At 41.3% G+C, this 26,674-nt stretch overlaps 1 long non-coding RNA gene across 3 annotated transcripts; it reads right to left on the reverse strand.

The window, feature by feature from the left end:
- Positions 1–17,782: 17,782 nt before the first annotated feature.
- Positions 17,783–23,212, reverse strand: LOC106579921 (uncharacterized). Of its 3 annotated transcripts, none has more exons than XR_006760882.1 (5): positions 19,840–23,212; positions 19,238–19,368; positions 18,802–18,946; positions 18,621–18,691; positions 17,783–18,535 (listed from the first exon to the last, which is right to left on the reverse strand). It is a non-coding gene; the product is annotated as an uncharacterized lncRNA (long non-coding RNA). The 3 variants fall into 3 exon arrangements; XR_001322768.2 differs by having other exon boundaries at positions 18,621–18,685; positions 19,705–23,212; XR_006760881.1 differs by having other exon boundaries at positions 19,705–23,212.
- Positions 23,213–26,674: the final 3,462 nt, after the last annotated feature.

Consider the following 26,674-nt stretch of genomic DNA (forward strand, 5'->3'; position numbering starts at 1 on the left):
TATTTGTAAACAGTACTCAAAAAACATAAGAACATCTGACGTCAGAGTGAGTACCAATTATATGATTTGAGTTCTACAGGCAGTTGGAGATGGTTGAGTAACCTCTACTTAACTGCTTTAAAGGATACATTTTATTTTTTACATCCAAATCTCTATTTTTGATGTAAATGTATTTGCATTTATTATGGATCCCCATTAGAATGGCAGGAATTTAACAAGACACACCTGTCAATTGAAATGCATTCCAGGTGACTACCTCATGAAGCTGGTTGAGAGAATGCCAAGAGTGTGCAAAGCTGTCATCCATGCAAAAAGTGTCTACTTTGAAGAATCTCAAATATAAAATATATTTTGATTTGATTAACACTTTTTTGGTTACTACATGATTCCATATGTGTTATTTGATTGTTTTGATGTCTTCACTATTATTCTACAATGTAGAAAATAGTCTAAATAAAGAAAAACCGTTGAATGAGTAGGTGTGTCCAAACTTTTGACTGGTGGTATATGTAAATAAGGTATTTCTGTTTTTATTTTTAATAAATGTGTAACATTTCTTAACCTTTTTTTGGTTTGACATTATGGGGTATTGTGTGTAGATTGATGAGGGAAAATAATATTTAATCCATTTTAGAATAAGGCTGTAACGTAAGAACATGTGGAAAAAGTGGTCTGAATACTTTCCGAATGCACTGTAGTTTACGTTGATTGGACTAAATTGCTTTTGGTTGTCACTGTATTAGACCAAGCATAGGAGATTTGATTATGTTGAAGTTGAAATAGTCCTGGAATAGTGGAGGCGGCTCCTGTTTTATTTGCGATTTGCGGTAATTCTCCGTTGTTCTTAATCGAAAGTTGTTTAGTGGTGCGAAAATGTCGGAAACATTAACTTGCTTGACCATGCTGTAGGTAACTGTTTATTACATGCAATATGCTTTGTGAACTTCACCGGTCACAGGTTGATCTCCGGTTTTGTGTTGAAACAAAGGTGTGGTTGAATTTACTGTGCCACTGTGCCTGCCTTATTGTCTCGGCCTCTCTTATTTTGTATAGATGAGTGAATGTTACGTGTAGACATTTAGGCCTGTGTGTGCATACAGTGCCATGGAACGAGAGAAGCGATTTATGATATCATGCTTCCGACCTGATCCTATTTAGAAATATTGTTGTTTGTTAAACAAGATGTATATTTTTTTCGTTTCATTTGAGTTAAAACTAATAGTTTATTAGAAAGATTCACCGTCCATGGGTTTATGGTGAAGACGTAGGATGCATGGCTCGAATGCAATGCAATTTCCTCTGCATTTTGCCATAGAAACGTTTGCAGTTATTCTATGATATCTGAGTGAGACTTACTAACAAAATCAATGAGCCCCCCCCCCCCAGCCGATAATTCGACCATGATAACAAGTTTAGATAGCTGGCCGCTAAACCAGTAAAGGTGCGTGGGTAAAATCACTGGGGAAGACAGAACAAAAGCCATATTACAACCTGTGTGTTGTGATAATTGTGTTGTTTGCTCTATAACCTGTTAGTTAAATATGCCATGCGACCGTGACATATAGGCCTAGGCGCAAGTGAGCTGATGTTACACAGGTAAATTGCCGAACCGTTAGGGCTGGAAAATTAAATTTGATTACATGATGAAATTGAAAATGCGCGTTTGCCTCCGTACCGCCAGCCGAAAATGGAGCTCCTGGTGTGCTCAGAGTGTGGTCGGTGGTGCTCTCTAATTCACACCATATATCTTCCTGAGTATTTATACATCAATAAACAGAACCCCCACAGCCTGGCCGCCCCATGGCAGGAAAGGTGTAAACTACAAAACCGCAATGTGGGGACCATACCACAAACTGCGCTGTCAATTCAATCCAGGGTGTAGAACTGGGCCAGTCTAGAAGTTGATGTGAAAGACTGCCAGCACTGCAAACACTACTCTTAAATGTATTCCTTTCAGAGCTAATTTGACTTGGCGATCATGCTGGTCCTCAAACCAGACTAGGGCAAAATGAGTGCAGGTTGTTCTAATGGGTTCTCCATGAGCAAACTAAACACTCTCCATTGCTTGGTTTACCTGCATAAGTTTCCATAACTACCTCACCCTCTGAGGCAGAGGACCCTAAAGCCTCCAGGTCTAGGTCTAATTCCAGTGCCAGACTGAAGTGTCCAGGCCTGGGTAACCAGTGATGGGGTCTAGAAAGATCTTATTCACACAGACTAGTGATCGTTTAAACTGACATTGAGTCATGCTAAATAGGACACCCGTTGGCACATTCGCCCCTTCTTTGGCCTGCCTGGCACTGTGTGTGTGCATTGTGACTGCCAAGAATGGAGCCAACCGCAGGGAACAGTAACACTGTGTGAGTTTGTGAGATGTGCCCATTGGGCCGAAACACTGTGAGTTGGGACATTAGATCTCTTTGAAAAGGGTGGCTAACAGAGCTGGTTTCTGCTTAATGGGACAGACTGATCAACTTACGGTTGGTCAATATCTTACGCATGAAAACCACATTAACTAGTCTCAAAAGAGATTAGCTTCAAATCAGTCACCAAGCTATTTAAAAAAGAATGGACAGCATGAATGCTTGTGTTCAAAAAGAACTGTACTTTCAGCATATTTCAATTGCTGAAAACATGTAAATAAGGTAACTCTTTGCTTTCCCACAGTATGTCTGCTCTAAAGCACCAGAGGCGGTGAGGGCACATCTGTTGCTCTGCTGGAGACACACAGCTGATGATTATTGCAAGTAAACTTGCTGATTACTGTGCTGAAAATGAAGGGCAATGCTGCCAACAGGGACTACAATATTTGACCCTAATGCACACCGGGTGTCAACACCTTTGACAGAGGAAAGTTGTCCTTTAACTCTGTCTGTGAATGTGTGTATTCACACTAAGGGACGAAAAATCTACACCGCACAATGTTGGTAAGTCAGTGTGGTTGCAAGTTTTGATAAGTTTATTCACATATCAAGGCAGACTGTGTAAACGTGTTGTCCTGTGGTTGAGCTTTGTGGGTGATGCCATTTTTGTGTGCAGGGCAGTTGGTGTATGTATATATTCAGATCTATCTGACAGATTTCTTTCCGAGTCCTGGGGAACAGATACAGGATTGTGCGGCTGGCTTTGGGCTCTCTCAGGTGCAGCCAATAATCCTCAGAATGGGATGTTTACCTTTCAGTGTGCCTCGAAACCCGGCCAGAATAACTCAAAAACTAACAGCAGCCTGTTTGTTCAGCAGCTGTTTAGACAGGTGAACGAAGCAGCCACTCCTGATTGAGGCCTTTTCTGTCTACTCAGAGGATTACAGGTAACATTAGAGAACTGACAGACTGGTCAAACTGGGATTCAGAGTTAACAACTCTGACACTCTAAAATAGAAAATGGGGCCATATTTTGTAGTCAAGGAGATATTGTAATGATATGGCTCTATTTTGACCTATAATTGTTCCAGCCTCAATCTTCATTTAGAGTAGAGTTGATGGATGTTCTGCTTTAATAGGTCAAGCTTATCATCCTGTCTAACCTGACAGACATGCTATTCCAAACAATAGTATTCTATGCAACCCAGACTGTGGAGGTTGATATAGAATAATAATCTCTCTCTCTCTATATAAATATATATAATATATATATATTTTAAAGCTCCTTAATCAAGTTCTGGTCGTAAAATGTTTTAATGAACCACTTTACTGGAATTTCTCTTTACAAGCTTCCCGCGATGAGAAGAAAGCGTTCAGACTAGCCCGTATGCCAGAGCGTTGGAAAAAATCCCACCCCCAAAAAAAGGTTGTTTTATGTGAACAAGTAGATTCATAGCAGAGCCTGCTGTCAGGGACATTTTCCACTGTAAACATCAACCACGCAGGAAAGTGCAAATGAGCAACGAAACAGCTGTTACACTTTACAAGGCTGGTGCAATTTATTCAAACATTAAACAAACTAAACTTAATACATGTTGTTTACTTGATGTCATACATGGCAGCCCATGTTCGGAAGGTTTGAGTGACAGGGGGAGAGACAGTGGCCTACCCCCCTCTGAGATTCAGCTTTTCATATTTCAGACATGGTTGAGACATGTTTAGACAATGTGAGTAAACTTGTAAAAAAAAAAATACACAGTGAGGTAAAGTTGTTAAAGGCCCAACAAACCAACGTCAATCAAGAAGCTGGCATATACTGGCCTTTTTCCATAGACTGGTGTAATCAACACAATTTCCTCTGTGCAGTCTTTTTATGTATAGATGGGTGGAGTCCCTCTGAAGATTCATATTTCTCTTAAATTTTGTTATTTTCATTAAAACATGGCACATGGTTATATTCATGATTAAAGTTGCACAGATGGGAACAATATATTGGACTTGCCTGTATATACATTTTCCAGTGATCTTGGAAACTAGTCCATCCACACAGTCTGTGGTGTTCTGGCTATACTCTGGCTCTCTCAGGGGCTGATAAGCAGATGAGAGATGGCCGTGTGTTAACCCAGGGGAGGAATGAGACCTTTCCTTATACGTCTGATCCTCTCCAGACCCCCAGACCCGACCCACGGTGCAACTCAGTGGCCGTCATCATTTGTTATTCTTCCTTTACCATGTCTGGAGTACATCACTCTGTCTGTGCTTGAGACTCCATCGATTTCTATTTGTCTATGACATTAACTATCATATAAACAAGCACAATCCAAAACCAGAATGGTTTGTGCTGTAAGACCTCATTGAACTGTGTGTTTTCGGATCTCCAGAAGAATGGTGGTATAGCATAGTGCTCCAAATGAAGGCTTGTAGCCTCAGACAAAGAGACGTCTGGCTCAAAACGTCATACTGACAGCCTACTCCTCCAGACATGCTAAACTCACAACTCGATACTGCCTTGGGCACAATCTTTATTTCCCCATCATTTCAACCCCAAACTCAATGTGATGACGTTGAATCAATGTGGAAAACTAATTGAATTCGCAAGAAGTCCTCAACGTAAGGCCATTTTGTATTAACGTACATCAAATGACATGGTGACATGTTTTGTTCATTTCATGTTGAATTCACAATAGTTGGCAACTCAACCAAATGTAAATCAAAACTAGACGTTGAATTCACGTCTGTGCCCATTGGGATGTGTAGTTAAAATGCTGAGTCAAAGTAGTCCGATAGACCCCAAATATAAAGTGGTGTAGAACACACATAAAGATTTAGGGGATAAGTATACCATAGAATGGAAACACATTATTTTATTAAAACAAATAAATTCACCAAATGAGATATAAACAAACCATCAATCATGTTTTTATTACTATTACAGGTAGAATGTACTAATATTCACTATTATATATTGTATATAATTTACTAAGATAAATATCTCAACTTAGAATCAGAGACTATCGTGGTTGCCATGATCCTCTGGTCCGGTAACCTCCCTCCTGTCCTGACCTGTCCTGGGTTAGGTATATTGAAGACAGAACCTACCATTGAGGAGGAATGAAAGCCCAGTCACAGAGTATTTTCTGTGGGTGAAAATGACCCACTATTTGAGTTTGTGTCCAGATTTGGAGGGTGACGCCAGGCCAGCTCTGTTCTGCTCTGCTCTCCCTCAGCTCGGTGTGTTTTTACAGGTGCACGCGTGATATGATGTATGTGTTACAGCCACTGTGTGACTGAGCACTGACCCACTTCCAGAGTTTGGCACCGCGGCACTGCAACCTCTGCCCTCAGCACAGAGACCATGAGCCTGGTAACAAACACTCCTCTGTCACACTCAGAGCTAAGGCTATAAGGGTTCTATTTGGTTTGGACTCTTGCAGTTTAATCTACTTCATTTCCATCATCTAAAGTGAATGGTATGACATAAGTCTAAAGAGCTAGATATCTCTTCATTATGCATCCCCCATGCACGTGTTCTCCGTAACAACACACACACACACACACACACAAATGACCTAATGCATGCACACTGGTGCACATACATTCCTTACGTCAAACACATTGTCTATGAAAGCACTGTAGGGAACGATTGGCATGTACTGCTGCTGCTGCTGTCGTAATTCATCCCAATGCTCCAACGCTGACCTACCGCCACCTCTAACCAAGCATTTAACAGAAAGAAGGATGTCAAAACACTGAGAAAATAATGGTTGGCAGGCAGGAACAAATGGCATGGCAACAGTCATGGAGAGAGAGGTCAGGGGGAATGGGGGAGAGCGTAACCTGACAGGAACGTAATTAAACCCGAACCATGGGCTTACCTAACTTTAATTGATGTGCCAATTCAAACATATTAAAAGACTGGGTGTCAACAGGCCTGTATGTCCCCATGTGTTCACGTACATATTTCCATTATTTAGACTCAGCTTCCCCCAGTGCTCTCTGCTTGACTATAAACTCGGAGGAAACCACATCCGAGTCCAGTGGCCCAGGACATTGACACACAACAAAACGTTTGGGGTATAAAAAAAATCACATTATGATATGATATTCTATGTCAACACAGTGCATACCAGAGACATGTTGGGAATTGGTTGAGACTGAAGGTAGCTGCCTTGGTCTGACAGTCTGTCAAGATAACAGAATGATGGGTAGAAAAAGAAGGCAGACCCCTTGCCTGGGAGTGTACAGAAAACCCCCTGTCCTATTGGGCCATGTCTCTCTAAATCAGGCCTGGGGATAGGGGGAGGAGAGGGGAGTCAGAGCCCCCCTGTCTGCACATGCCCTGGCCCTCAGCCTGCTGGTTGGCTGGGAGGGATGATTCATTTGACTGGACGTAAGAGATGATATAATGGCACACATTAGCCATGTCATTTAGAATACTTTTAACTGTGGAGAGCTGGGGTTTACATTTTTTTGTCTAATACTTACAAGCTATAAAGTTTCAATCTTATTTTATGCATTTTCAAAGGTTCTTTGTTGCACAGCAGTAAATCAAGTATATTGTTGCTGTTGGATACATTAAGATATTAAATATATTTACATTTGTTGTATATGGCCATATAAATCTGCTGTGTCCTTCTTGTGAATTGCATAGATACACATGTAAACATTTTTAAGAAGTGTTTACATGATGTATGCTTTTAAAATATTGGTCTCCAAAACCAAAAGAGAGCAAAAGGTAAAAGTGGGTGATGTTACTGTACGCCTGACTGGAATAAACAATGACTTATTAACATTTTACAGACCCTCTTATCCAGAGCAACTTACAGGAGCAACTAGGGATTTTCACCTCATTTGCTTGGGGATTCTGCCCAGTGACCTTTTCTTAACTGCAATGCTACCTGCCACCAGGCACCAGAGACACCAAAGGGCTTGATATCCCCCAACAGCAGAACCAATGAACCCTGTCTGTGTTCAAGTTACAAAAGGCCGCTAGATGTCTCCTGCCACTGCTTCCTTCCCCAGTCCTGCTGTACAGAGCCTCCAGTCACAACACTATCCATCCACCCAGCTCCAGACAGCAACATAACCTGCAGTTAGAACAGTATAAATACATAACGAGTGTCCCAGTCTGGTTCTCCACACTATACTTTATCAATAACTACACTGTAAACCCCATGGCATTTTTTACTCAAATACTTCTAGTAAGCTGAACTCAAAGTCAACTCAAAACTAAACGAGAAGTCACATCATCTCTTTTTTAAAGTTATGATAACAAATGAACTTTTTTTCCCAGCATACTCTACTGGAGGTACATTTTTTGGAATTGTTTTCAACATCTGTGTTTTTACATGTACATTGAGTGATTAATGTATTAATCTTATGCTAAACAACTATATATAACATGTTTTTTTAAAAACAAATCCATTCATTTAGTTAGATTTTTTGCACCCGTTACTGAAATGGTTGTTCCAGTTTAAATGGCTTAGGTAGTCTCCTCACACTGTTCCTAACCCTGGCAATCATTAAAAATCAACTATTGGATATCCTAACTCTGGCTGGATTCCAATAGGAATTACACATTACTTTGCAAGCCAGCATAATGTAACTAGCAAGTAGGGTTGCAAAACACTGTTACATTTCCCAGGTTTTCCAGAAATCTCGGTTGGAAGATTCCTGGAAATCGTTCAACCAAGATTTTTTGAAAATCTGGGAATTTTAGGAGAGTTTCAGGAATTTTGCAACCCTACTTGCAGGCCTGATGTGGCCTGATAACTACGAATTGCAGGCCACCGTGTTAGGGTAAAGCTAGGCCTTAAAATAAGGCCTAATGAGATATTAGCATTGAAATAAAACGTACAAGACCGATATCACCCCGAATTAAAGAGAGAACAAAGAGTTGGATTGAAGAGAGGACAGAAGGTAAATTGACAACCTGTAGTGGAGAACACAGTAAGTCATCATAGGCAAATGCAAATATGAGGTCCATTGAATAACTAAAAGACTCTGGATTACAGAACTGTATTGTCATAAAGAGTTTAATTACAATGATAACATTCACCTAGGAACTTACTTGGTGAAGACCACAGGACTGAAAATGAACAAATTCAACATTCATGTCTCTGTCACTTACAAATTAAGGTCATGGATGGTAACTCTACAATTCACTCGATAAAGCAAGGCACACTCAGAAATTATACGTGAGGTGTGGCTTAGTGGGGGCATTACTCAAAAAATGTTAAGCTGATACATCTCAAATATGGACCCTTTACAGAGTCAAAGGGACTCGTATCACTTTGAGTAATGAATACAAAATCACTTTAAGTAACTGTACTCAGATACATTAAGTGCAACAGGTTTCCTCAAAAGTTTTGAGTAATGACAGCACATTGGGGTTTACAGTGTACATGTGTCAAGCTGCACCATACAGTCCATGTCCAACCCACGCTGGAGCATTGCATTCTGGCTGGCTGGCCCAGCTCCTTCCCACAGCTGATATTTTTAACTGACTAAAAGAGCCAGAGGGAGTACAGATGTAGGATCTTAATTTGAGACAGTTTGCTACAGCATGAAAATTATCCTGCAGCAACAGGAAATGTAAATTCTTATGTGGATTATAATTTTTGTAGGGGTTGATCAATTTTTCATAAGGGAAATTGGACATTTCTAAATGGAAATTACAAATCTGCAGGAAAAGTATCCTGCAACATGGTGATCAAATTAAGATCTTACATTGGTAGTGTACTGTAGGAATTAAACGTGACAGATGGAGATGATGTGATCAGCTCCCCCAGCTTGTCATCACGATAAGAAGTCAGGATGAGGAGTGAGTCTTGGACGGAATATGCGATGGCTGTATAGTTTGGAGAGGGAACATTTTCAGATAGTAGATTGATGAGTTATTATATTTGTACAATAAAAATGTGAATTCAACCAAGCATAAATCATCTGGTTAGTTATTATATAGCTAGGTCTCACACAATTTGAGGTGTAAGGTCTAGGTTCCCCCATGGCTCTCTTGCCATATCTGCAGCCTGCCAGTTTATCTCAGTGGTGGCTGGAGGGAGCTGAAGCTGCAGGGCTGGAGCTTTGCTGTGGAGGAATCATTTTAGGGCCGATGGAGCAGGCTTTATAAGCCTTAGGCCAAACAGTCAGACAGACAGAGCCACTCCTGGCAGCACAACTTCCACACTGACTGCAGCACAGAGGCCCATCAGATACTGTCTGCAGTGACATACACACAGGACCTTAATTTGAGCAAGTTTGCTACAGCAGGAAAATAATCCTGCAGTAACAGGAAATTACATTTATGTGGATTATAATTAATGGATATTTTTGTAGGGGTTGATAACATTTTTGTTAGGGCAAATCAAGTCTGAAATTTCAAATCGGAAATTACAAACCTTTGAAGCCTTAATAAATCTCAAATACACTACAGATGTAGGATCTTAATTTGAGCCAGTTTGCTACAGCAGGAAAAGGATCCTGCAGCAACAGGAAATGTTAATTATTATGTGGATTATAATTAATGGACATTTTTTGTAGTGGTTGATAAAAAACATCTTACGGCAAATGAAGTCTGACATTTTTAAGCGGAAATTACAAACTTTAGAAGCCTTTTTAAACCTTGAATGCACTACAAGTTTCTCAGCAACGAAAGAGTGATCAAATTAAGATCCTACATCTGTACAAGTTTACATTTCCTGCTGTGTAAGAAAATTCTCAGCAACAAAAGAGTGATCAAATTAAGATCCTACATCTGTATGCACACACATTTATACACACACACAGTCATCATTCATCTTCGAAAAATCTTGAGGTGGCTCGACTTTTGTAAATAAACAGTGCATCTCTGGAGAAATTTACACAGAGACAAAGGGCATGCGGCTACTAATTACACAGGTCTCGGAGGCCAAACACCCAGTCTGAAGTATTGTATAACTCTGCAAAGTTCAGTGTTTCATCAGTTTAATATTATGCTTTTAGACATTTTAAGACTAACATGTTAAATAAACAAGACTTGCTCTGTCCAACCTGGTAGTGACTGGGGAGGGAAATCCAACATGGTTGGCCAGTCCAGCAGGTCCAGCTCCCTGACCCTGCCCACTCCCTCAGTGCTGCTTCTGTACTGTAACTGCTGGGCTGGGCCTGGGAGGGGTGTGTGAACCTGTCCCCTTGCCAGCTCTCTCAGACCTCTGCACTACATCTTAATGGTCTAAATTACAACGCTGCCACGGTTGAATGGCTGGCCCGGTCTGGCCTGGGCTGGCAGAGAGGGGTTCTCACACCTGAAAGCAGCCTGTGCACTGCAGCCAGAAACATGACCGCTGGACAGGGAACAATCATGTTAGCCTCTCTGTGGAGCTGTTCAGAACCCAGACCGCTTTTACTTGTTGTCCCATCAAAGATGGTGGATAAATGAAGGTAGTTCACTCAGGCCGTTTACCATTGGGGAGAACATTTTCAGTTCAGGTCTACTTAACTGGGTGTGTCTCCCATAGACACCAATGCAATAGCAGCTGGGTCTGGTCTACTTAGTCCATTGACATTCATTGAACCAGATTTTTCTTTTAAACAGCGAGTGGGGTGTCTTGCTTCATCTTTCGTCTCTGGTACCGCCTCTCGTGTAAGGGAGGAGGCCAAGCTTCTTGGGTTGGGTGTGCGTGTGCTTTCATGGTATTGAAAAACAGGGCCTGACATTCTGACAGCCCGGTCCAAAACAAGTGACTTGTTAGAGCCAGGGAGGTTTGGTGTGGCTGAGTTTAGAGGACGCCTCCCTTTGACCTCAAACTAGAGCATGATGGGAACACAGGGAGACAATGAGTCTACATCAGAGACTGAATGAAGGGCTTCTTTAAGTGATGTTGACATTGTAGTTAAGAGTGAGGTTATGTTGAATATCAAGTTAATTGCTAAAGATTTAATGATGAAAACAAAACATTTGAACATGAGACAACCCAGCCCTTTCTTATCCGTTTATGTTGGAGTAGACACTGTTCTGGAGTACCAGAGAATAAAGAAAAAAGGTTTCTCTATGAAATGCTGTATTTCTCTGTACCCATCTCACAACACCTGTAGTCTACTAGAGGTGAATTACTCTGAAAGCTTCACCAACCATAAGTTCCATATGTCAGACTTCTGCCTCAAACTTTAGACTCCAACCCTGAGCTGACCCAACATAGACCTTTTTGGCTGTGTATTTAGAGTGAAAAAACTGTGAAGACTGGTAACAAAATTCCTGATCTGTATGTGGTTGTCACTGCAGCCAGCAAAACCATAACTGGCTGTGTGCATCTGATGGAGGTAGGGCCAGAGTTCACTGAAGCATGGGGGAGCAGATAGATCCAAGAAGAGCTCAGCTCACTCAAATTGGTGTCAGCTGTTGAGATAACCACACACTTGTGGTACACCTCATAGAGCCTGGAGATCTCTGAGAGAGTGTCCAAACGAGCTGCAGCTTTGCACGGTGCACACAATTGGCTATAATTAAGTGTCAATTCCATGTGAACCAAATTTCAGTTTTGCTTCGAGAATGATTAGCATTTTACTATGATGCTGAAGTGTTAGCATGTTTTGTATCAGAGATAGATGAGTATGAGCGGTGGAAGGCTGGAGGGGTGCTGCCTGGAGCACGCGATTGCATCTGGGGCTGAGTGTGGGGCTCTTTCCTGCCTCTCACAGGATGTGGGCTATCCTGTCCGGCTGCTGGAAAGAGGGCTGCCCAGCTTTAAAGGACATAGGAAGCAGTAGCGCTTCTAGACCATTTCAACTGGGGGGGCCAAGCTGGGGCCAGTTGTACTGTTAGAGGGGCCAGTTACATTAGACGTTATTATTGTCATATCATTTTCTTCACTGCATTGCAGGCATTAGCAGGCAAAAGACCATGTTCATAATCATTAGTGTTCCCGTTGCCACTGTCTAATAACGGATGTAAAAAAAGAACGTTTGCAAAAATTAGTTATGTAAAAATTATTTCATACTCCACATTTAGGGGAGCCACAAGGGGGTCCAAAATTGTCACAGGGGCAACTGAAGAAAATACATACAATATCTGCAGTTCAGTACTTTTATAAGACTGCAAATACCTTTTCCCCATTTGCAGGCCTCAGTGCTCCCCCTGTGGTGTTCCCCCAGACTCATGGTTCTATATACTCCCTGTTGGTGAGGGGGTTGTCTGCACATTTTAACTTCAAAAATATGCACAGCTGGCACAATGAGATGCACCCTTTTCCACTGGCATCTGTGTCATACCATAGACTCCACACACACGCACCTATACACACACATGCGCGCACGCAAGCACACACACACAAATTGCACACATCGCAAACACACAGAAAATCACTAATTAGTCATTTAACCTAAATATGGGGCCATCAAATTCATTACACTGTCCTCTAATTTCATGCTTGTCTTGTGAACTGCCATATACTCCCTTACATCAAAGACCCACATAGAGAAGTGCAGAGTTGGGGTAGAATAATTATCACTTAAAAGATGAAACATCTTGGCTCTCCTTCGCTGTAAAGCCTTTTCCCTCTACATGTGTTTGCCATTATCTCTCCCTGCATGCCCCACACTGGGCTGCCATGCATGGTAAACTCAGGGTTAGATCTCTGTGGGCCAGGCTGGTTAGCTGAGCCCCATTCTCTGGGTATATACAAGAACCATCTATATATAGACCCAGGTCAGAACAAAACAGTCTGTTACTAATTAGATGTGCTCATTATGTAACAGGCACTACAGTGGTACACAGGGGAGAAGAAACACATTATTAGACTGGACCACTCTGAGAAAGAGTTCTGCAATGGAAATGGAATGCTGGGAATCATTTGATTCAATCGATGAGTCCATCTATATACCATTGCATTTATTAATTAATTCATAATCAACAACAAATGTAATTATGAACTTGATTAATAAGACCCTATTCCTCACCATTCACTCATTGCATGTTGCACCTTAGTTCCAGTCGTGTTTTGCAATAAAAGCAGTCATGCTGTGAATCCTTGAACCTTGTGTACTTTAGGATATTCATAAAGTATGTACAGCAGTGTGTCTCTCCATCTGCTCTCCCCGCACGCTGCCTTAAAGTCTCCACTGGATTTACAGGCCTTGGCATCTGCAGCCAGTGACAGGGTGTGGAATGGGAACACCTGAGTTACGAGGCCTGTCTGTTGCTCTCTCTACCCAGAGACAGGAGGTCCAGTAAATCACAAACATCAGCTGTCAGACAAAGAGTCTCTTCTACTGAGTGTGGCAACTCGGTTCATGACCCTGCATCTGTGCATTGTGAACAAAGAACACAAGTAGATATCAAGGAGTATAGAACATTTAGTATAGTAAGTTGAGTATAGTACGTTTAGTGTAGTAAGTTGAGTATAGTATGTTTAGTGTAGTAAATTGAGTATAGTACATTGATTATAGTACACTGAGTATAGTACGCTGAGTATAGTACATTGAGTATAGTGTATTGAGTATAGTACGCTGAGTATAGTACGTTGAGTATGGTAGGTTTAGTATAGTACGTTGAGTATGGTAGGTTTAGTATAGTACGTTGAGTGTAGTACGTTTAGTATAGTACGTTGATTATAGTAGGTTTAGTATAGTATGCTGAGTGTAGTACGTTGGGCATTGTACGTTGAGTATAGTACGTTGAGTGTAGTACTTTGAGTATAGTAAGTATAGTAAGTTAAAGAATACAAAAGAGTCTGTGACAGGATAAAGAAAATTACTATTTGGGACAGAGCAGCTTACAGTAAGGTGGATCCCTGTCTCACTGTGAAATGAGAAGCATTCCTTTCCAGACCATGAATTATGCATTATGCATTTGAATCAACTTCGATTCGTATTTGATCGCTGGGAATGTGGAAGGAGTTAGTATTTAACAAGAGCAGACCTTTGAAAAACAGAATGCTCCTGATGCCAGAACCTGCTTGTATATGCTGCCAGGGTTTCTCTGTGCCCGGGAGAATGTGCTGAGCTCCACTCTGGTCTGGGGGCTGGGGTGAGTCAGCTGTGCGTTGTGTGTGTGTGCGTGCATGTCAACGCATGCATACATGCATGTGCACGTGTGTGTAGGGAGGAGGTAAAAACAAGCTCGGAGGCCAGAGAAGGGAGTACAGTCTTAGTCAGGGCGGGGAAACCAATCCATATTTACCAAAAAGGAGAGGAGTATTGGGCAGGCCAGACCAGGGGTGTGGGCTGGGACATCCAAAACACACTGGACATGCCAAACCGCACAGCCATGAGTGAGCAGATGGGAGCTGGAGCAGCCAATAGAGCTGGTGGTAACTCCTGGCCTGGAAAGAGGGGTGCTGTGCTCCACTGGGGCAGCTACTGTCAGCTGTAGCTGCTGTCTGGGTGCAGCAGTGTTCCCTCTCTGATTGAATTTCTGTGGTGTGCCTGTACCCTAGCTAATCCCTCATACTGTGAGGCAGATGCAGGCTGGGTCGGCCCAGTGCCATGGTAATCTCTCTGCGTCCAGAGGATCAGTCCCTGCAGGCCTGGGAAGGTGAGCCCTCCCCCTCCCCTTCTGTTGACCCCATCTACTACACCTGTCCATTCTATGAGTGCCCTTGAGAGTGCTCGGTGCTTTGCTTGAAACTTCAGGATAGAAGTGCTAAAACATAGCACCACTTGAAAAGAAGCTTGCATTTTGTGTTAATGGAGACCAACAGTAACATGCACCCACACATACACCTATGTTGTCCCATATCTACTGGAAGGTGATATCATTTCAATCAGGGGGGAAAGGTGGCGAGGTCAGAGTTTTTAACAAGGGGAAATACACCAACTGCCGTGAAGGATGCCGCTCCTTACAAAGGGTGATTCACAAGGCTGGACGAACATGTGTGCAACATGTGACAACCCTCTAGAAGACAATCCGAGCTACAGCCTAAAGAAAGAGGCCCATAGAGACCACACTCTACAGTTAACCACCAGATACCAGTTGCACCTCTTAGACTTTGAGATATAAGACTGTAACACCAATGAGGAATGCCTTCATCAATCATATGTAGCATACACTCTTAACAATAAAGGTGCAAGTTGGAACTGAATAAGGGTCTTGAGAGTGATGCCGTAAGGGAACCAATTTAGGGTCTCTGAAGAACCATACAATAATCCAAAACCAGAAATGTTTCGGCCCTCAGGACCGGAATCGAATAGCCCTTCTTTAGAATTGTAAGCCTTATTTGCATATTTCCCAGGGTGCCTTTCAAGTGAATTTTAGAGTTACCAGAACCACATATGAATGTATTTACTAGTGACAGAGACATGGTTGTTGCATTCATTCATTTTCAGTCCTGTGGCCTTCATCAAGTGAGATCCTAAGTGAATATGTTGTCATTAAAATGTAATTCTTTAAGACAATACAATACATATTTTAAGGCATTATTTTGTGGGCCTAGTTTTACCCTAATACAGTGGCCCGAACCTCTTTGTTATCAGGCCTGCATGTCACATTATGCTGGCTTACAAAGTGATGTGTTGTAATTCCTATTGGAATACAACCAGGGTGGGCATATCCAACATTTGACATGACTGCCAGGGTTAAAAGTATGCTAAGATATGAGACTACCTTAAACATCTAAACTGGAGCAACCATTTCAGTAACGGATGCAATATGTCCAAGTAACAGATTGTAATAGTTTATGTTATTTATATTTGAGTTGCATAAGATTATTTGTATCAATCAATGTACATGAAAAAACCTAGATATTGACACAAACAATTTAAAAAAATCTACCTGCAATAGAGCATGCTGGGAAATATGATGATGATGGGCGTGGTTTAAAAAAATGAAACGTATATAACTGTAACTTTTAGCTCTCCCATATAAATTCATATTTTTGCTCGAGGTTTCCTTTGGAATTTTAAAAGTCTGTACTTTATGAGTATGTTTCTGTCCATGTGCCTCTGCTCTGAGTGTGTCTCTCTCTCTCTCTGTCTGAAAGTTTCTGTGTGTCCCTGTGGAGTTGTGTGTGTGTGTGATGTGGGGATGAGAGATATCTGGTGAAGTGCCAGCATGTGAAAGTTGGGTCTCAGAACACCCAGGGAGCTGAGAGAGCTGATAACAGCTAATTGCCCAGATGAAGCATAGCGGCAGCTGTAGCAGTCTCTCCTTCCCCTTTCCCCTTCCTCCTTCCTCCTCCGCTCACACCGCTGACCCCCTTCTCTTCTCTTTAACTGGGGCAGAAATTGGTGCCCCCTTTCCATCCTCCCCATCACCTTCCACACACCAGAGACTCCCTCCCTCCTCTAGCAGGGCCAGATCTGGTCGCCAGAGAAAAAATAAAAGTTGGAGAGCCCTAATTGCCCACTGAGAGGTTTCTGTAGTTCGTTTGAACTTGGCCAAGTCCCCGCCCTTTGTTGTTGAGGCTGCTCTGTTCAGCTGCTGGGTTTTTCCCGTGTCGAGGTATCTCAGGAATCCTAATGATCTTTTGTGTTAATGATCACAGAGTGACTATTCAGCCAAATGTCTAATGGGACCAACACAGGCTGCATGGTGCATCTGCCAAACCCCCAGAAAGAACTGTGGTTGATCCACCATATAACCCCACTCATAACCCCACAACCTCAACATGCTGGAGCAGCCATCAGCACCGCGAAGACTGACAAGCATGTGCATTGATCCTTATCTTCTCCACCCACCCACACAAAGAACACAGGGACTTTGCATAGCTGGCTCAAAGCTTGTCTGATATTTTATTCAGACATGATATTAACTCCAGATTGAAATACTGTGGAGCTGTTGTGTGATGTTCCCTGAATAGGAAAGCACAAACGGGCTTTAAGTACGAACTCTGGCAAACTCACACAGCACAAAAGATACAAAGCCAGTGAAAGTGGTGAAAGCTCTCTCTTTTTTTAACGTTAATGAGCAGAACATTTTAAAAAGGAGCAGAGGCTCTTATAGAGATTACTCAGAGGGAGATGCTAGATGAGGTCTCCTTCCTGACCTGGTGGGTAAGTCATGCATTAAATTCCTAAGTCCTCCTGCCTGCCTGTCTTTCTCCCCCTCTGTGTCTCTGTTGTGATTTCTCCCAGGAGCCTGTTTGGGGAGTCAGGAAGTGTGGCCTCCTCCGAGCCCTAGCCCATCAGTGCTGTGTTTATTATCCTAACCTCTGTGAATTTGCATCCTAGACAAGCACAAAGTCAAGGGCATCAGGCCTGGTGAAGGCACCAGGAGGAAGAGGAAGGAAAACAGGCCTAGACCCTGCTGTATATTTGTGTAGCGAGGGGTGTGGGGCGAGGGGTGTAGGGCTGGCAGCAGGGTGGGTGTAGAGGTCAGAGGAGGGGTGCAGACACACCCCACTGGGGACACCATGTCATTTCAACGTGGACATTTGGGCAATATTTGGTTGAGACGTTGATCAATGAGATTTCAACCTTTATTCACCCACTGAAAAAGACAGCCAACAGTTATTTTTGTATTTCCGGTACTATAGAGGTTAAGTACTATACTCAACTAATAATCAACTACATTTAAATACTAGGATGAGGTTGAGAACACATTGTGATCTGATTTGACCTAAACACACCATGAATTCAACAGGGATTATGACCAATCCATGAAGTGCGCTGATTAGATGTTTAGAAGTAGTTGCCATTTGTTGATGTAGGCTTCTTTACATTAAATAAGGATAAGAGCCTGAGCTAAGAATAGGAAAACAAACTGCATTCTTGAACAGCACCCTGATATGTATAATACAATTCCACTCATGGTGCAAAATGTTCCAGACTTAGGGTCTATACTTCTGTTGGCTATTGCCATTTTGTGAAACACAATTAGAGCAGTAACTTGGAAAAGCATTGTGTAAACCTTTGTCCATGTCAAAACTGTTATGCAAATGTATTTTGTCAAAGTCAAGAACGGTTTAAATTAAGAAAAAAAATTGCACCACAAAATAGATGTACAAGCCATCATTTTTTTTTTTTTATGCATTTCTGGCACAGGCTTCTGAAAACACAAATTAGATATAAAATAAACCCCAAAAACGTCACTGTCGGAAAAGGCTTTGATGCTTTTAACTTCGTAAGAACTCTTTCATCTCCTTCCTCATTGGCCCTCCCACTGCCCCCCTTGCGGTCAGGTGCATATTTCAGGCAGGTTGACATCACATGTAGTATTTCTGCCTCTGTAGCCTTTGATTCACCAAGATGCCAACCTGCTGTAAAGAGGGAAAACAAATATTAGTTAGAGAAGGTATTTAAATGTCATGTAAAATGAAAAAAGGAAATATGCTAATAGTTTACCGATGCATTGTTCTCTTCACCCGGTCCGGGATGTCTTTCCCCTCCAGCTTTGAGATCTGAGATATCTGTAACTTCACAAAAGAACATTAATGCATTACACATGTACAGGGTTTTTCCATCCATTACTACATGGCAATATAATGTCATTCAACTCATACCGATGAAACATTTCATTTCTCACCATGTATTTTAGAAAATCATTCTCCATTAGTGTGGCATTTTAGTTTGCCATTTCCCCTCACCACCAATACTTGGTGGCTTGCTGGGTGTTTTAGCTTTTTGCTTTCTTGCACTTGGGAGCAGATTTTAGTTGGGCTTGGATAGGCCTAAAAAAAATAACATATGCAAGTGTAAAATAACATCCAGCATTTTTCTACACACATTTGTAATGCAACCTTAAAGGCAACCTAAACACAATCTAATTTCTACCAAACTTTAAACCAAAATTCTAAATGGTGAGATTCTGATTCTTTGTAGCGATTTGGTGTGGGGGATCCCTCAATTAAGAAGGCAGAAGGAGACCTCGAGGACTCATTCTCCAGGGATAAGCCATGTGAACTTTTACAATTAGAATACCTTTCTCAAATACAATGATCAAGAATAAGGAGTTGGCTTACATTGTGAAGGGTCGTCCTCACTGTCATTAGTTGGTGACTTTGTGCTGCGTTTTAGCCTTTTGCTTCTTGGTAGCAGTGGCACGGGTTTTCAAGTGTTTCAGAGCATATTTCGGTAGGTTGTAAACCTTTGCCTGAAAATAAACAGTGTAAAATAACATCCAGCCTTTTTCTACACACATTTGTTATGTATTTAAGTTTTATTGAAGTGGACTTTTAAAAAGTCAACCTAAACACATTACCAAACTAAACCAAAATTCTACTACATGCCAAAGTTAACCTCCCAAGCCCCTACCCACTAGCCTGTAAAACCAGATGGATTTCAGCTCAGATTTAAAATGATCAGTTAAAGTACAGTAATACGGTAAAAAATCCTCCCAGTCTGTCAACAGGCAAGGAGGTTGTTCAATGGCTAGGGTTTAGGGACAAGGGCTCTATTAGTAATCAGCATTGCAGGCTACCGTACTTACAGAACTTGGAGGCAGTAGTGGCTGGCGGTGGGAGGTTGCAATAATCATGAAATTCTAAATATACAACAACATACAGAGAAAAAAAAGCCAAGTAAATTGAATGTACACAAACTGTCAATGTGTGTTTCAACATACCAGTTATACATTCTTTCAATGTAGTTTTCTTTTGGTTTCTCTTGGGGGGTGGGGGGGTCTCCTCTACTTCACTGGCTTCGGTGATTTCGACGTCTTCACATTGCTGTTTTGATTCTGAATAGTGGGGTGAGGCTTTAAACATTTAACAGTCAATTTTAACAAACAGCAGTTTTAACTTATTGCATTATCAAGTATAATGTATCTGCTATTTAGCTGATGTCAGTTTTATCATCATAAGAGAGGTTGTGGACCAATCCTTTATTGCTTTGTCCTATTTATTTGGGGGCCACCACACAGTCTTTTATCCAGTGCCCTGAATAATACCTTCTACATCCTTCTCATTTTCCATCCACACTGCTCTGGCCCACATCCTCTGAGATTAGAACCTGGAGAAATAGACATTATTAAACAATATAATATAAGCCATAATTGCAAACATTTGAGTCACATTTGTCCTGGAGGAGGAAACAACCATCTCGCATGTTATTCTTGATGTATGTTTGGATGTTCTTGACAGTATGTTTCACTTGGCTTGATTCAGACAGTCGTCTCGTCACTTGTACCAATGGATAATGTGGGCTTTTGATTGCACGTTTAAACCACTGCAAATGGTTCTCAAAATCGGAGCGAATAAGGTCATTGAGTGAGCAGTTGTGAAATGCAACATCTACCAAGTGAGTGAGACCATGTACATTGTAAATGTATCACCATAGACACTCTTGCTCATCACAACAAAGCGCATCAGCAGCTGTTTGGCATCATCAAGGTAATGCCACCTGTCATCTGAATCTAGCTAAATTACATGGCTACACTGGAAATATCATCCTTCAATACTATGGGGCCGGTGAAGAGCAAATACTGCCTGTACTCAGTGGCTTTCCATCGGTCAAGTTCTCCCTGTGACCGAGGTTGTCGGGAAAATTATTTCGGCAATAAGCCTTGAAAGGAGATTTGAGCCTCTGACAACTTGGTTTTCTGAGAGGAAGAAAGTCTGCATGTTCTAGGGCCTCGTTTAAGGAAAATCAATATCCTCCTCATGACACACAAGCACACAATATGCATAAAACCTAATGGAAACCCTGAAATACAAATAACTCTAGCGTCTATCAATGGAGATGTAGCTACCTGATGTCTAGCCATGTAGACCAAGTTATTAAAATCAGCATAATCTCTCACTGAATGTGTCCTCTCAGAGTGCAACACTACACACCCATTCCAAGAGCCTTTAATCTGACATCTTTCACATGCAAAATATCCACTATGGGATTTAATGTGTATATATATATATTATTAATGTGTATATATATATATTTGTGCTTTTACCCCTTTTCCTCCCCAATTTCGTGATATCCAATCGATAGTTATAGTCTTGTCCCATCGCTGCAACTCCCGTACTAACTCGGGAGAGGCGAAGATCGAGAGCCATGCGTCCTCCGAAACACGGAGGACACACTGCTCGTTTAACCCGGAAGCCAGTCGCACCAATGTGTCGGAGGAAACACTGCACAACTGGCGACTGAGTCATAGAACTTCCTTTAAATAACTTGTATTACTGTCAATTAATATGCTTCTTAAATACAGACTCAGAACATTCAAACTAAATAAGAAAACCTTTTACCTTTTCTCAATTTGAAAATCACATTTTATAAGACTTTCAACACGTGATGAAGAAAGAAAATCATAAAATACAGTGTTACAAGAACACAGCATTCGAAGAGGATGGGAACATTTTAACAACTCAGAAATTGTGTTCTGTGTCCTGTTGGACCATATTTGACAAAAAAAAGAAACCCCCAAGGCCCCAGATATCCCCTGGTGGAACAGAGAGTTAATATTCTGGCTGCAGATTTGAAGATTGTAGGTTTAATCCCACTTTTACTTTGACCAAAAACCTGTGAAATTGAGGCTCAGATACACTGTAATAAAAGAGAGGGCATCTGTATTTCGTCCAGATTTAGAAAATCCAGTCAGAAATGCATAATTTAGACTAAATGTTAAAACTAAAACATTTACAAAACAATTCAACTCTAAAAAATGCACTCAACATAATTCCTTTTTTGAGATGATGGATATGGTCCCCCTTGGCATATTTTTCATGATCTGAAAAGCAAAAGTGATCCTTGGTCAGCACTCATAGTCTTGGCTACTTTTTAAATGTGGGTGCATGATGATGAATAACCCAGTTACCAGTATTTCCCTGGGTTAGTTATGTCTAAGAAGGCTAAACAGGAAGCACGGAATTCCTGATTGACCATGGCAATATATTGGACTGTCCTGAAAAAAAAGATAGGAGTGCTTCCCTGTGGGTGCAGAGGATAAACAACCCAGCTAGGAACTAAACATTGAAGGTTCAAACCCCACATGTGCAAATTGTCAACATTTGAAGTGTAAAAAATATGGTTTTGTTTGTATGATTAAATGCTGTTCAAATGTCATATGAATGAAATTAAAATGCCATGTGTCTCTTTATCACCTAAAATACAGTCCTCAAATGCAAATTGCCATTATATCTGATTTGAAACATAATGGAGATGTTTTCCAATCTGCTTTCTTATGCTTTAAGTAGCTACACATTTTAATGCTGAGAATGTTGTGATATTATTTGGTAAAACTTAAATCTAACATTTTCTAAATTATCATGAAAGTGGGGGGGGGCTTGACTCCAAGACAAGATCAAATTGCATGAACATCAATGGCATATTATTTTAGACCTAAAACAACGATGCTATGAACATCATAAAAACATACTTATTATATTCTTATAACATTAAGGGAATGTCTTCTGAAACCTAACTTAAACATTGTATGAATGTCATCACAACTGAGCATATTTTGTGTTTTGGGAACCTATCTCTTGTAATGTGCCCACACTGTTCCCACAACCAAATTAAATATTCTAGGATGCTTTACAGAACTCAGAAAGACTGTTCTGTCAACATTCTTGCAATATCAAAGGAATGTTTTGTGCACCCTGATACAAACATTATCTGAATGTCATCACAACTGAGCATATTTTGTGTTTTGTTATATCTTGTCATATCCCCACAATGTGGGAATTTTCTTGCAATTTTTTTGTATGCAACCTAAAATAAACATTGTGGTAATCGGCATAACTGGAGAGTTATTGTGTTTTGGGAACATATCTCTTGTCATGTCCACACAATGTTCCCACAACCTAATGAAACATTCTGGGAACCTTTAAAGAGCAGATTAAATGTGTTCTGGGAACATTCTTGTAATATAAGACAAATGTATTTTGCCCCCTTTATAGAAATTTAGTAGAATCATCTGCACAAATGGACAGTTTTTGTGTTTTGGGAACATATAAACTCAGCAAAAAAAGAAACGTCCTCTCCCTGTCAACTGTGTTTATATTCAGCAAACTTAACATGTGTAAATATTTGTTTGAACATGTCACGGGTTGTCGTTGGGAAAGGAGGACCAAAATGCAGCAGGATTGTGGATGCTCATCTTGACGTTTTATTTACTCCAAATATGAACACCAAAATAACAAACAACGAACTCACGATCAACACAACAGTCTTGTAAGGCTTACTCACGCTAAACAAGAAACAGGCAAAACAAAATACAAACCCAAACACACCCTAATATATAGGACTCTCAATCAAAGGCAAAGAGACAACACCTGCCTTCAATTGAGAGTCCCAACCCCAATTAACTAAACATAGAAACAGATTCACTAGACAAAACATAGAAATACATGAATATGACACAGTGCCCAAAACCCCCGGAATACATAAATCAAATGCCCTTCTACAAAAACCACCACCCCGAACCACATAAAACAAATACCCTCTGCCACGTCCTGACCAAACTACAATAACAATTAACCCTTATACTGGTCAGGACGTGACAGAACATAACAAGATGCAACAACTGAGACATAAACTGAACAAGTTCCACAGACATGTGACTAACATACATTTTAAATTGTGTCCCTGAACAAAGGGGGGAGTCAAAAGTAACAGTCAGTATCTGGTGTGGCCAGCAGCTGCATTAAGTACTGCAGTGAATCTCCTCCTCATGGACGGCACCAGATTTGCCAGTTCTTGCTGTGAGATGTTACACCACTCTTCCACCAAGGCACCTGCAAGTTCCTGGAATGGCCCTAGCGCTCACCCTCCGATCCAACAGGTCCCAGATGTGCTCAATGGGATTGAGATCCGGGTTCATCGCTGGCCATGGCAGAACACTGACATTCCTGACTTGCAGGAAATCACACACAGAACGAGCAGTATGGCTGGTGGCATTGTCATGCTGGAGGGACATGTCAGGATGAGCCTGCAGGAAGGGTACCACATGAGGGAGAAGGATGTCTTCCCTGTAACGCACAGCGTTGAGATTGCCTGCAATGACAACAAGCTCAGTCCAATGATGCTGTGACACACTGCCCCAGACCATGACGGACCCTCCACCTCGAAATCAATCCAGCTACAAAGTACAGGCCTCGGTGTAACGCTCATTCCTTCGACGATAAACGCAAATCCGACCATCACCCCTGATGAAAAACAAAACCGCGACTCGTCAGTGAAGAGCACTTTTTGCCAGTCCTGTCTGGTCCAGCGACGGTGGGTTTGTGCCCACATTGTTGCCGGTGATGTCTGGTGAGGATCTGCCTTACAACAGGCCCACAAGCCCTCAGTCCAGCCTCTCTCAGCCTATTGCGGACAGTCTGAGCACTGATGGAGGATTGTGCATTCCTGGTGTAACTCGGGCAGTTGCTGCCATCACACCGCAGGTGTGATGTTCGGATGTACCGATCCTGTGCAGGTGTTGTTACATGTGGTCTGCCACTGCGAGGACGATCAGCTGTCCGTCCTGTCTCACTGTAGCGCTGTCTTAGGCATCTCACAGTACAGACGTTGCAATTTATTGCCCTGGCCACATCTGCAGTCCTTATGCCTCCTTGCAGCATGCCTAAGACCCGTTCACGCAGATGAGCAGGGACCCTGGGCATTATTCTTTGGTGTTTTTCAGAGTCAGTAGAACGGCCTCTTTAGTGTCCTAAGTTTTCATAACTGTGACATGAATTGCTGTTAGTGTCTTAACAACCGTTCCACAGGTACATGTTCATTAATTGTTTATGGTTCATTGAACAAGCATGGAAACAGTGTTAAAACCCTTTACAATGAAGATCTGTGAAGTTATTTGGATTTTTACGAATTATCTTTGACAGACAGGGTCCTGAAAAAGGGACATTTCTTTTTTAGCTGAGTTTATTTTGTGACGTCCCCACATTGTTCTCACAAGCCTCTTCCCACAACCTAATTATACATTATGGGAACCTTTAAAGAACAGATTAAATGTGTTCTGGGAATGTTCTTGTAGCATCAGATGAATGTTTTTTACATCCTAAAATAAACATTCTAGAATAATCTGCACAACTGGACAGTTTTTGTGTTTTGGGAACATACAGTATATTTTATGATGTCCCCACATTGTTCTCACCAGTCTGTTCCCACAACCTAATGAAACATTCTGGGAACCTTTAATGAACAGATTAAATGTGTTCTAGGAACGTTCTTGCAACATCAGGCAAATGTTTATACAAACATTAAATCATCTTAACTACTTTATTATGTCATTTTCGCTGGCACAGAAAGTTAAAAAAGTGTTGATTGGGGACAGAATGCGGTTTGACCATCAAATAATTGGTATATACATTACTCTTACAGAATTTCAATGAGGGCGAGGATATTGGAAATTGAATCAAAGGCTACTGGATGACAATTATTATTATTATTATTATTTAATCTCAATTTCAATTACAATCTTGTCTCATCGCTGCAACTTCCCAACGGGCTCGGGAGAGGCGAAGGTCGAGTCACGCATCCTCCAAAACATGACCCACCAAACCACGCTCCTTAACATCCGCCCGCTTAAACCAGAAGCACCAATGTGTCGGAGGAAACACCATTCAACTGATGACCATAGTCAGACTGCAGGTGCCTGGCCCACAACAAGGAGTCACTAGAGCGTGATGAGCCAAGTAAAGCCCACCCGACCAAACCCTCCCCTAACCCGAACGACGCTGGGCCAATTGTGAACCGCCCTATGGGACTCCCAGTTGTGACGCCCCAAGCAATGCAATGCAGTGCCTTAGACCGCTGCGCCACTCAGGAGGCCCCAGACTAATTCTTTTTAACCAAGACAGAAGAATTTATAACTGACTTTTTCCTAAATAACATAGGTACAGCAGATCCTCTTATTCTATGGGACACTTTTAAATGTGCCTTTAGAGGCCATGCAATTCAATACTCATCATTAAAACAAAACTATTTAGGTCAAAAGAGTTAATCTTTAAAAGGAAATAGAGGAACTAACCGTACAGATAGATAGCAATAAAAACTCTAACATAGAGGCACAAAATAAGTTAGAGAAAAAATAAATAAAAGGAGGAACTTATTCAAGAAATATCAAGTGTAATATATTATAAAAATCAAGCGAACTGGATGGAATCTGGGGGAAAATGCACGAAATCATTTTTTAATGTTCAACATAGAAATGTTACCAAAGATAATTTACAGACACTTGTTACAAATGAGTCATACATGATATATTGATATGATTCACCAAACGATATTTTGAAAGATGAAGCTAAGTCCTTTAAGCATATTATTTCATTTCAGTCTCCTCCATTTCCACTAACTGAAGTTCGTTGATATATTTTCAATTATTTTTTCAATTAATAGTATAAAATTAGCAGCTATACAGAAAGACTCATGTGAAGGCTTAATTACAGAGGAGGAACTTCTAGATGGAATTAAAGCCTTCCAGTCTGGGGAAACTCCAGGGCTCGATGGCATACCAGTTG

The sequence above is a fragment of the Salmo salar genome, chromosome ssa20 (genome assembly GCF_905237065.1).
Source record: "Salmo salar chromosome ssa20, Ssal_v3.1, whole genome shotgun sequence".
Classification (NCBI taxonomy): Eukaryota; Metazoa; Chordata; class Actinopteri; order Salmoniformes; family Salmonidae; genus Salmo; species Salmo salar.